Source organism: Chanodichthys erythropterus, chromosome 24 (assembly GCF_024489055.1).
Source record: "Chanodichthys erythropterus isolate Z2021 chromosome 24, ASM2448905v1, whole genome shotgun sequence".
In the NCBI taxonomy this organism is placed as follows: domain Eukaryota; kingdom Metazoa; phylum Chordata; class Actinopteri; order Cypriniformes; family Xenocyprididae; genus Chanodichthys; species Chanodichthys erythropterus.
In genome coordinates, this window is record NC_090244.1 from 31,517,213 (window position 1) to 31,531,077 (window position 13,865).

Consider the following 13,865-nt stretch of genomic DNA (forward strand, 5'->3'; position numbering starts at 1 on the left):
CTCTATTAGACATCATATTTTGAATACTGTAAAGGGCAGGTTACCAGTTAAAAGATTAAAAATGATTTAAAGATAAAGTTGTAAGCTAAGAAAATGAAGAAGAGAGGAAAGTTCCAGAAGGAAAGCTGCTTTGTCCAATAGCGGCTCTCATTTCTGTGACTGACTCTCCTAAGAGCCAGTGATAGCAGCACTCCCATAAGTCCCGCCCACAGGCTGCGCCGGCGCTGCTGCACTGCCAGCGTGAGTCAGAGAAGCAGCTGTGAGAAAATAGATCGAATAAAATAAATACTTTGAATATATCTGAAGTTATCACCTTGGTGAGTCATATTTTATGTTATATCATATTATATGAGAAAAGTCGCTAATTTAATAAGTACATTGACATGAGAAGTGACTATATATAGGCCGCGCGAGTACAGCGTGCGCAGTAGTAATAGCACAAGGGCTAAAGCTAACGCACATGCAAAAATATTAATGAGTTAACGAAGTGTCAAAGTATGGTGTTTAAGTCTCAATGAGTTCAATAAGTGTTGAAATGAGTTAATGTGTTATTTGAAGTGTGTAAGTTACATGATATTTGTTGTTGATGAATGTTTGAATTTCATAATAATTGTTGTTCTGCCTTGTTTATGCAAGGCTGTTTTTTTTATTTCTATGTTTCTTTCTGCGTGATCTGCGAGAGTTTCCTGTTTTGTGCCATAATTATTCCTTTTGGAGAGGAATCGTCTGTGCATCGGACGTGATTAAATGTGCGCAATGGCGAGCTACCCACGGACCTTTTCCCACTTTGAACTGTGCTTTGAATTCATCAACTGGTAGGAGAATTCCATTTTTCCCTTGTTTTTGGACACAAAAGACTTTTATCCGTCAAACTCGTTTGATATTTTTGCTTCAAAAAAGGAGAAACTGATCGAAAGAGTTCAACAACTCTTTGAACTGAATCACTTGATTCATGAACTTTGATCAACTGAGTCGTTTGATTCATGAACTTTGTTTGAACGAATCATTTAATGGATTTGTGAATTTTCAACTCTGATTGTTGATATACAGTTGATTTTGAAAGGGAAAGTGAATTGTTTAGAGCAGTGGTTCTCAAACTTTTTTCCCAGTGGGCCGCACAGTGGTCCAATTGCAAGTCTCACGGTCCGCATATAATTTACATATGACGTCACCAATGCAAACCAATCAGATTTAATGTTATGGTATTAGCAGATAATACTATTATTATACCAAGATGTTGCACACAATAAATAACAAATAAAAACTAACTTACTGACATTAGCTTTACAATAATTATCAGTAATGCTCAATGAACACACAAACTGTATAAATCACTTTAAGTTGCTATTTAATTCTGTATGACTGTATGACTCTCTTCAACAGCATCGCAATAGTCACCAAACAATCACATAAACGCCTTAATAAGCAAATGTTACTCAGCTCTTTTTACAAACAACATTGAGCGCACTGTAGGCTAATTACAATCTCTGACGATATCAAGCTTTCTGTCATGTCGCAATCCCTCGCGCAGCATGATCGGATCCGCGAGCGCGCGCAGAGTTGGGCTCATTCCAGCCAAGGTGCGCTGATGCGGTTATTTTTACTGATTTAAAATAGGCCTACATCAAACAAACACATCGAATTCACAGTTCAGTCTTCTGAAATTGTAGTAAAGTACTTGACAAGCAAAACCTACAAAGCAAACAGGAAGGCTGCCCATCTCGCTCATTAGGCCTAACAGCAAACTGATTCTTCCATTCTTCTTACCTTTGCTGCTGATTCTGCGACTCTTCTTGTTTGCATGTGTTCCTTCATTTTATCTTCCACATTTAGCTTTTCTCCTTTAATAACAAATTTGACCATTTTGAGGCTTAAATGTATAAAATTAATGGCTACTGTTTGAATTCTTCCTAAGCGCGCACTGTTTGTTTCGTTAACTGAGTGATTGCGTCATTAGCCTACATTGCCTGATGTCTGAAAATAATAAATGCTCACCAAAATGATTTTATAGGACAAATAAAGCATTATAGCTCATTTATATTTATTTAATTCACTTTAATTTAAATTTTAAAACAAAAATAAATTATTATTATTATTATTGTGGTCGGCATATCGCAGGCCGCATTGTGACGGGCCGCAGGTTGAGAACCACTGCTCCACACCCAGTCAAACGCTGCGTCGCGCGACTCGTGTCCAATTACATCAAAAGTATGCTCACTGGATGTCATGGCAACTGAATCACGGAGGAAAACTTTAAATATCTCGCCTTCGCTTTAATTTCGGACCATCTCCAAAAAGGCATACAACACTAAACAAATGATTTTGACATGCGTTTATCAAAGTAGGAAATCCAGATTTTTAATCCCTTACACACAATTACTGCTGTTGAAATACGAAATGGAGGCGGGACCGGATTGAATTCCCTCCGGGTCCGGATCCGGACCGGAGTCCGGACTTTGAGAAGTGCTGGTTTAGAGCAATTCTGAATCATTCAGTGCTTTGAGTCAAACTGAAGGTCTAATTATATTTCTTTTGGGTTACTGAACATAATATTTTGTTGAAGGGTATATTGTAAAAATATAATTGAATTGTTTAGAGCAATCCTGAATCATTTAATTTAGTCATATAAATTAAATTAAATGCTAATGTTGGTGATTTTCGCTGTGTCGTGGTGATTTCGCTGTGTCGTGGTGATTTCGCTGTGTAACAATGTAGCGGTTATTAATCAATTTATGGATGGAATATGAATATAATAATTCATAAGGTAATGAATAAATTATGATTCATATACCGACCCAACGGGGAATTAAACATATATCGTGAATCAATTACAACGAATTATAATCAATTACATATATGATTAGTTCTGGTCTAATAATTATTTAGAGAAACTGTTCGTTTGTCCAGCAAACTAAGTCCCTCACAGAATATTATAAACAGAGTTATTCTCTGGCCATGAAAATAACCTGCTATTATAACATCAAAGCATAAAGCGATCGAAAAACGTTAAAGTGACTTGGTTTTCAGCTGAAAGAACAAACAGAACAATCGAGCATGAATAACGTTTTAATATATGCAAACTATGAATACAGAGATTATACGTCTAAATTATATACACATATACACAAGAGTGAAAATGAAGAAAAGACATGGAAAGAAAGATGATCGAAGAATGGCAAATTACACAGTTAAACTTTTTTGGGAGAGCCAGCACAGAAATCAGTTTAGACAAATTCAGATAAATGATAATACTTGCTTATTGGTTCGAGTCCGTGTGTAGCAGTTTCAACGCGCTTGGCTTGGTCCTTTCCGAGAGGGTTTCTCCGGCGGGGTTTTCAAAAGAGGTTTAAACTTAAGTAACTTAACCGAAGAGAGAGAGAGAGAGAGGAAGTGGTCCTCCCGAGCTGCGCGCGTGGTTGGGAAGCGCGGTCACCTGAGGCGTCCGGAGAGACGTGCACGAGACGATCGGGAGGTCACCGGGAGAACAAAGAAAAGGTGTGTGTCGTTGTTTTTATGGAAACCCAAACTAACACACCCCCTGAATTTTAGCGGCCAATAGATGCGCAGCACTATTTGGCGGGCAAAGTTCCTTGGTTTGGTCTCCTAGATGAATTTGGCCATCAGACCGGATTTCGAGATCGAGTGCTTTCTTCACAGTATCATTAAACACATAGAAAAATGCATATGTCAGCCATGTGACCCACCTCAGTAAATAGCTCGAGTCCGGAGCTTTACGGAGAGACCAAACTCGACAGATCAGAAAGGCATAGACAAGAAGTTATGGTTTACAAATTATATAGTTTAAAATGCACACTAGCACAAATACACTCATTTAAACACTAGGAAACATGCATAGGCCCTAAAATATATGAAATATATATTTCAGCATAGTGGTAGTTTATATATATATATACAGTTAAAAGTGTATGTTTGTGTGTTTCTGTATGTGTGTCTGTGTGTGTGTTTTTGTGTGTGCCAGTGTGTGTGGGTGCTGGAATGTGGATCTGGCCCGTAGTCCACATGAGGGGCCCCTTTGATGTCCTAAGAGCAAGGAAATTGGGCCTGCTGTGTTTCCTCGGAGGGCAACAAAGGTGTCAAGTGGCTCATCTTTAGCAGACTGTTTGGATCCGATTTAGTGATTAAGAAACAAAGTTCATCAGGTTAAAAGCGTTCTGAAAACTCCAAAGTTTATTGATTTTCCTGATACGTGTGCATACGCTACAGCTGTGTCGTGGTGGTTTCCGCTGTGTCGTGGTGGTTTCCGCTGTGTCGTGGTGGTTTTCGCTGTGTCGCGTTGTGAACTTATGTTTGCTTTTTTAATTTCGTTGTGCTGTGCACTACTGGTCCACCAGTGTTTCCCACAGGATTTTGTGAGACTGTGGTGGTTGGACATCGGTTCCTCTAGGGGGGTCCGGGGGCATGCCCCCCCGGAGGAAAATTTTGTACATTTTAATGCATAAATCTGGTGTATTCTGAGAGCAAAATTACGTGTCTAGATCAATAAAGAAATTTGTTCTCTTGTAAACAATTTTGTGCTCTAAAAGTAATTTATTTATTGGTGATGGTGGGGCACATTAGTCATGTACACAACATATAGTAGGCTAAATGATAGTTCATAAGTGGTCAAACATGTAGAGTACACATTTAAACCATTAAAAATATGTAGCAAAAGAGTTACCTTTGTTGAATTAATTTATTAGTGGGAGCCTGTATCTTTGATTTGTTAACCAATCCAGAATGCACTAAACACACCATCTCATTATAGAGAAAAATAACAAATGAATAAAAATATATTCATAAGCTGACCAATAAATAAGTAAACTAGGTGAGTATATAATTCAGCAGCAAAAAATATTTTAGCCTAAAAGCTTTGCACAGTAATTTTATAAATCCAAATGTTATTAAAAAAACTATTTGTAAAATAGCTAAAAATTACTATTTGTATTCTGAAATGAAAAACGATTTATATTAGATTTATATGTAAATAATTAAATGTATTTATATTAATGTAACATTAAAAGGCGCTTATTTTAAATGTATTGTGCAGCTTTTTAATGGGGCAACAAGCTATAGATACGACAGAACAAAATAGGCTATTAATAATCTTTCAGTGTGCAAAACCATGATAATTTGAAACGCTTCAAAACAGCAGCAAAAAAACGCTAATGCGCATCCCGGGTGCAGAATGATGCGCTTGAAGCAATATCGAGTCAGAGCGCGCAGTTGTGCTGCGCATTGAAAAGTTCACGGTACAAAGAGAATCCCTGTGTACATCTGACTGCATCTAACAGTTTATTAATCTTATGTTTCTTTCATTTTTAAATTCCAGTTATTGTGCGTGTGACACGAATTCATAGTCCTTGTGTTGTGCGATCTAACAGACATCCTGTAGCCAGAATGATGACATCGTTCAGAAACAGCAATAAACTCCAGCAAGATAAAGTCATTTTATGCAAATCCACAGCTCTTTATCTACATCTCAAGTATTATAATGGGAATATATCATATTGGAGAGTTTTACCGTGCTGACTGTCGTTACCGAACGCGACGCGCTGTTTAAATGCTGAATGATTGACAGCTGTAACGTTAGAGGAGGGAAGAGGAGTTTCTGACCGTGAACTTATCGATGTATATTTCTTCTGTCCCTCACATGAAGGCATGGAATGGCTTCAGATGACTTTGAATATAGTGCACGAAAACTTAATTGGTGCTAGTCTACTTATTTTGCTCTGTCTCCCACTTTTGCCATATAAAAGAGCGCAATTATCAGACGGTAATTTATATATCGCGACAAACCTAATTTCCGTTTCATTCTGAGACTGTGGCGGGACAAATTAGAATGTGGCGGGCCGCCAGAGTCTAGTCAATGTATGGGAAACACTGGCCACCGTGCTAAACCCCACCCGAACCTAAACATACCATTTTTATACAGAATATTAAAAGAATAAAACATAATGGACAGAAATGTGTAGGAACATGACTATTTTAGTAACAATATAGCATTAAAAATTATATTTTGAGCCGCTAATCCTACACCTACCCCCAAACCTACCCGTAACCATTTCTTAAACTAAAACAAATAAAAGAATAACAAACAAGCGTAAATCACAATAATTTATTGAGAAAATGTCAAAAGTGGTAGTAAAAGTAGTGCAAATGATGTTGAGTTGAAGTTGCAGTGCCGTAAACCTTCTCCTGTCGTAACGCTTCTCGAGGACGGGCACAACTTTCAAATTTGAATCATAACGAGTGCGGGCTGAGCATGAAGACAAAGATCGCCGGATAAAGGGCTAAATATGGATCTGTTCCTTACAAACATATGGATTCTAAAGATTTGGAGCACAGCAAACAAATAAAATTTTTGTGAAGATGTTCATGCCTTTCTTCAGTGGAAAAGAAATGAAGGTTTTTGATGAAAACATTCCAGGATTTTTCTCCTTATAGTGGACTACAATGGCCTCCAGACAGTTGATGGTCAAAGTTACAGTTTCAGTGCAGCTTCAAAGAGCCTTAAATGATACCAGACGAGGAATAAGAGTCTGATCTAGAGAAACCATCATTCATTTTCTTGAAAATACAACTGTATATGTTTTATAAACACAAAATATCGCCTTGAACATACTTCCGCTTTCCGCATTCAACCGTTTGGAGGCCATTGAAGTCCACTATAAGAAGAATAATCCTGGAATGTTTTCCTCAAAAACCTTAATTTCTTTTCCACTGAAGAAAGAAAGACATGAACATCTTGGATGACATGGGGGAGAGTAAATTATCAGCAAAAGTTTATTTAAAAGTGGACTAATCCTTTAAACATAGAAACATACTGTATAATTTATTCTCCTGTGTTTGCTAAGGTTTATTGATGACTTACCTTACAAATCATTAAATGTCACACATTGCGTTTCCAGATGAACGTTAAAAGCAGTCCAAACTCACAGCATGTGCAGAGATGGAGTTTGAGACGCACCACTCATCTGAATGATATCAGTTCATGTGAAGCTGCATTTACTGTGAACGAGCCGCTCTGAGACACACATAGATAACCTACACGCATGTAGATAATTATATTAAATCTGCAGCACATACAGTCATAGCCTTTGCAAATTCACAATAGCTTTATGCTTTATTATGATTTTTTAATATCGTGCAGCCTTAGAAAACAGTTTAATAATGTGTTTCATGGATCCGTCCATGGAGAGCACCACTTCTGGTATTTTACTAGTTACTCGACATGGACAAATTGAAATGGAGGATTTCTGAAAAACGAGTAATCGAATTTAATCTAGGAATCGTTACAGCTTTATTATGAAGTAAAATAATTTAGCTTCCGCCAGACCACCCTCCATATTCAACTTACGGAAAAAGATTAACTGACGCGACACCAGTTGCGTTTTTTTTTCGTATGGAGCAGCAGCATTTACTGTGACCCACTCTGAGACACGGATACGACTGCGTGTATAAGAGCACAGCAGGGCGGCAGCGACTGTGTATCTAAAGCCTGTTTCATATGGCAAGCCCAAAGGTTCAGAATTACGCTATAGCTGAATCGCGATTACACCCAACGGTGTAAAAACTTGTGAAAAGCACAGTTTTTTACTTGTTTGGCTTGCCACAAAAATGCACGTAAAAAACTCTTAATGGTACACAAGAGTGTGTTTTTAATGGCATTTTCCTTGAAGTATGATGAGCCACACCTGCTGATTTCAACAACCAGTAAGTTTGAACTGTTCTCACCCAATCAATGATGCCTCAGTCAGACCACACCAATTTAACATACACATGCACTATATTAGCTTATATATTCATTATATTTACCTGTTAGTAATGTCTTAATTATTTAAATGTGCTTAAATTTGTCATGAAAGCAATTTATGACAGCAACTGCATAAATTAGTATATTTAAAAACTCTGGCCTGGAGTAGAAAAATAATTTGGAAAATAATTTTTATTATTATATATATTTTTTTGTTTTATGTGCAGTTAACATGTTTTTTTATTTTTTTATTTGAGTGTTGATTATTATATCTAAAACTGATATTTTTTTTATTTATTTTTTTACAGCATTAGCTGAGGTAGATTTTTTTATCCTTAAGAAAATATTCATTATAATTGAATTTATTTTAAGAGAGAGACACAATTTGTTCAATAAACCACTGTTCAATATTTAAAAAAAAAAAATCCGTATGGAACTGTGACTTCAATACAGAGGTACGTTTCGAACCATCATGTACCATTACACACATAATGAATAGTATATTTAATTTAATGGAATTAATTATACTATTTTTTTTTTGAAAGCAGAAAATGCTTACTAACTGTCCTGTAAATGAAGTAAAAAAAAAAATCAGGAATACAAATTTCATAAAGAGCATCATAAAAATAAGAGCATGCCTGTACATTTAACTCCATGTGCAATCAATGTAGCATAGATGTGTTAACAGTGATATTAAATAAACACATTGTACACACACGTTTTTGAATTTATATTACGGATGGTGCGAGGACCCTATTGGAATGTGTTTATTATGAATAGTCATTTTGCTTTTTTGTAAAACAGAAAATGATCAAAGGATAGTAGATGGTAGGTTTTGAAGCTGGCACCATCAACTACTGCAATATTTTTCAAAATGGCCAGAAGCCTGTGTGGGTTTCTGGGCTGCCTCTGGTACCCACGCTGAACTGTGCAGCACACGGCAGATCCTGTGATACTGTTTTTGCTCTTTCTCTCACTCACAGTCCTATGATGTATGATGGTCACATTCGTATCGGGCCAACCGCATCAGGCTCACACACTTTAACACTTCAGCACACACACGCCCATCTTTAAACCCGTGCCACACAGCACCCAGCTGCCCGTCTCCAGCCACTCACACATGTACACACATTTGCAGCCGAGCTTGTACTGGAAACACTCAGAATACAACTGTGAGAACTGCATTCTCAGCGCGGCAGGAAGCGTGTTCATGCTGTTGTGCAACAACTCTTACAGATATTCAAGTCATTAACATTTTAAACTTCTGAGCAACAAAGAAAAACAATTGTAGTTTGTTCTTTTGTTCATGTGCAGTTACAAAGAATACGGACGGGAGTTTTAATCTTCAAAAAGCATCATATAATTAATCCATTTGTCTTAAAGTCAATACATATATTTATTTACATGTTTTGTTATTTGCATGTATATTTGTTTATTTTTTTTTAAATGTAATTTTTAAACAAAATGGCAAAACCAAAACTCATTGTCACAAATGAGGCTCCCACACTTCCTCCTCCGCACCACCGGAGGGAGCCTTCACCTGAATATTGAACTTACCATCATTCGGACTATGTTTCCCATTGGCCCTCATTTCTGGGACTGATTGTGCACACACCTGCACCACAACACACACACACACACATCACGAAGGCCCTGTCCCAAATGGCGTACTTCATGTGGACTTTCGGTCTCGTGGACTTAAATTGCGTGTGCTCGCCGAGTCTACGAGTCCGTAGGCTGTCCCATTCAGCATTTTAATGCTCTGAAGTGTGCTCAGCAGCGCCCCCTTTGTACCCTTGAAGCGGTCTTCCGCGAAGCCCGCATAGATGCAGGCTCCGCACACTTTACCCAGGAATCCTTGCGAAATGCCAATCAGAGAACGGATGGGAGGAGAACAAAAGATGACATGAAGAAAATATTGAAGCTTAGGTATCATTACGGTTTTTATGATCTAGGTGTACATTTTACCAGTTGTTACCTACAGTTTATACAAACATTATGGTCATCGACCAGTAGTTGATATCTCAAACATAATAATAGTGTGTTGAATAATACGATCGCATTGATTCATTAAATAAATAGAACCGAATGTCAGGGCTTTATGAGTCATATGTAAACCTAGTATTTATATTTAAAGGTGGTAAAGAGGATGTTTTGTTTTATACATTTTTGCAATATTACTTGAAACTGTCTTTACTAACTGATAAAAGACTATTAGGTGCACTGAAAGTAATAACATTAATATACGTCATCTGTGCACGAGGTAGGGCCTTAAAAACATCAGCCAATCGTTTACGCGTTCATCGCATAAACGATTGGCCCTCTGGCTTGTCAATCACTGCCGTGACGTTCCATGTGAGAGACGAGCGCGGCTGCACGCTCAAGTAACTTTCTACACTCAACACAACTTTCTACAAAAACTCAGTCGACAAAAAGAACCTCTTTAGCACCTTTAAACCTGTAAATTAATCTGAAACTCACGCACATGTTTATTGTGGCTGTTGCTGTGGCTGGTTGAAAGAGCTGGGAGAATTAGGAAGAAAGTGACAACAACAACAACAAACTCCCTGAGACTTCCTAGCTCTTCCATCCAGATAGCAAAATTCTCTGTTTTTACTGTTATTTCTATTCCTTATGTTCTATTTTTATTTTCTTTTTTTTTTATGTAAAGCACTTTGAGTAGAGTATCATATACACTGTGTCAGAATGATGATTTATGGCCCTGATTTATGACCCAGATTTTCTGTGTGTTGTCAGTCAAGCTGACTGGACAGTGGATGTCAAATATGTTTTATGAGGGCTGTGAGCCTTGATTGGCAGGTCAGTGGTTGTCAATGGTTGTTTTTTATGGCTGAATTTATGGCTGTTGTCCCCTGATTGGCAGGTCAAGAGTGTCAATGAGATATAGGGTGAGTTGGATTTATAGTTGGATATATGGGTAAATTTATGGAGGTTGTATCTTACCCCAGATCGGCATTTTTATGACATTTTGGTGAATCCTGGGTATCTGGCTTCTTTCAGTCTGTTGGTAACTGATGGTTGCCATGTTTTTCCTTTGATTGTGGGGTGGAAGTCACCCTAGCAAATTTCACACCTCACTGTTAAAATCAGTGCTTTTTGGTCAATGGGGTATATGTTAATTGAGTCAAGACATTAAGGATGTATTACCCCTACACCACACCGGCTATATTTATTTAAAATTACATGTCTGGGCATGTTCTTTTATAGAACAACTGTGTGTGTGTGTGTGTGTGTGTGTGTGTGTGTGTGTGTGTGTGCGTGTTGGCACCATAGGATGATCAGTAATACCAAAACTATAGATTAATGATAGTTTCCTAAGACAAAGAATCAGAAATATTCATCAAGCCAGAGTCCTCATTAACCACACACCCCAGAATAGGTGTTGTTTGGGAGATGTTCTTTCTGGAGCATCTGTATCTGTGTTTCCAAACTCACCGATATGATCTATGTTAAAAAGACAAAAGAATGAAAAACATTTATTTAACTCACAGTGAAGGTGATTCTGAGTCAATCCTCTGTGTTTGTGTTAATGGTTTTACGACATTGCTTAGATCATCAAAACCTTTCTGGTGATTCGCTGGGGTCTCACACAAAAACATCTTATGCTGATTTAGTCTACATAACATTATTCAATTCAGTTCACATTTATTTGTATAGTGCATTTCACAATGTGCATTGTTTCAAAGCAGCTTTACAGGGTGTGCATGTCAACGTTTCTATAATCTGGTATCAGAGTGTGCAAGTTGTGCAATTTCAGAAACGCATATACAAATCACCCAGTTAGCTAACAATTTATTAATTTAAACAATGTGCTCACTGAAGTTATGAGAATATGTTAACAAATAATTAGGATATATAGAATTTAGCACTGGTGCATGTTGATCCAGAGTTTGGGGGTCCTTGCAGGGGGTTGGGGTCATATCTCCACAGGGGTTGAGGCATCTGAAGTCTTCTTCAGATCTGAATGTGTCTTTACTTTTGATACATTTGAAATGTTTTAGTTTTAATAGTTAGTGTGTGTGTGTGTGTGTGTGTGTGTGTGTGTGTGTGTGTGTGTGTGTGTGTGCGTGCGTGCGTGCATGCATATGTGTGTGTGTGTGTTGCAAAAGAACAAATACACATTTACTTCAAATTTCTGAGTTAAATAAGACATGTGATTTTAATCATTAAACATTTATACATCTGTTTGCCATTAAAAGCAAGGCATGCTTAAACAAAACTTTTACTTTATTCTTTAATTTCTTTCAAAACAGTCTGATGACCAGCATTTTTATTACTAATGTAGCCGACTGGTTTCCTCACACGAGTAAAAACTGTTTGAATTTGTTTGTGACAAATATATGATTCCCACTTAGAAAACTTTTTTAAATGTATGGATGAACCTTTTTTCTTTTGACAAAACTACATTTAAAATTATTTACCTGAGGTGTTTAACAACCACAAGGGAATCATGTTGATCATTAAGTTTTAAGCATATAGTACAAACGTGCAAGGCTCAAGAAAACGAATCTAGGTGTGATCTTTTTGAGGTCGGAACACAAAACTTTGTGTTGGGTGATCCAGTCTTTATACTAAAAGAAAATACTATGGAAGTCATTTTCAAACTGAGAGTATGCATCAACATGTAATTATATAACTCAATTATACAACATTTTCAATAGGGATATTATGGTTTCATGTTGCTTTTAAAGTTTAATTTGTTTGTTTGTTTTTTACTAACCCTTTTTTAACTTCAACATCCAGCATAAAATAAAGTAGCTTAGTATGTTTCAGCTATTTCCATTTTCTTTGACCCTCAAATAAACAGGTAACGGAATGTTCAATGAAAGTGACAATATACAGTTAGATATTTTTTCTGTGTGTGTAAATAGTTGTGCTAAAATCTATGCGTGTATTTTTACACATGGACATATTTTATCAGGGCTATGTCACACCGCTGTGATGCAAAGTTCCACACTTTTGCAAAAGCTATAGATAATTTTCAAACATAATCTTTATATAGAATTATGTGTTTCCAAAACACCAAAAAAGAGGAAATCACTAATACAGGGTACAGCACACATTGAAAAGTATAGTTATAATAAAAATACAGAAACACATTCGTGAGCAGTTGTACAAATTTGTAAATGTAGTTTTGCAAATTTTTATTACTCTCCTAGTTTTAGTCATCTTGTTCAGATAGCAGATGACACTGTTCACATTATGTTTGTTAGACTGTGTTTTGTTTTTTGCTGTCAACATTCAGAATAGGAATAAAAATGAAGAATTTAAGTGATAATCTTTCTGCTTGAGAGTGTTTGATTAAATTGATGTTTCTTTTAGTGCAACTTTCCAGCTTTCTATGATATGGGATCACATGAAGCATCAACACGAAAAGTAAGTCTTGCTGTTTTACACTTAAGTACACTATCACTTACACTAAGCAATGCCCTGAAAGCTGGATATTCATTAAAGTTTGAGGTTGTTCAACAGCATTTCACACTCTGGTAAAATGACGTTTGATGTTAAAATGACGTAAATTACGTTTTTATTACTCCACTAAATTTAGTCATCTTGTTCAGATAGCAGATGACCCTATTCACATTGTATTGGTTGGGATGTGTTTTTGTTTTAGGTGAAGACAAACCAGTGTAAGTGCTTTCCTCACATGGGAAAGCATGTGTGATGAAACCTTAGACTGAACTTTCTTATTTGACAAACCAGCATTTCAAACTATTTTCCTAAGTTGTTTAAAGTTTGCAGAATAATTTCTTTCAACATCCCGCTTGAAGTGAAAGATTATAGTATGTTTTCGACTATTACCACCATCTTCTGTCTCAAATAAAGCTATTGTATGTGCTAGAAGTCTTTGTACATTTGTGCTCTTCCGTCAAATTTGTTAGAGGGGCTATGCTGCAAACACATTAAGAACCATAAAGTTACATGTCCTATATATAAAATCAAACAATCTTTATACAGGTATTATATTTTCATAAAAGTACATTCAAGAGACTAATTTACTATGAACTTGTGTAAGACATATAGGAAAAAAACAATTAGCTATAAAGAATACAGAAATCCTCTCTCCTGGTCTATTGTGAAAGTTTTTTTT

General features: G+C 36.6%; 1 protein-coding gene across 1 annotated transcript in view; it reads left to right on the forward strand.

Moving 5' to 3' along the window:
• LOC137015309 (uncharacterized) overlaps window positions 1–13,865 on the forward strand; it is a 289,835-nt gene that overhangs the window by 247,052 nt on the left and 28,918 nt on the right. The gene's annotated exons all lie outside the window — the stretch shown is intronic.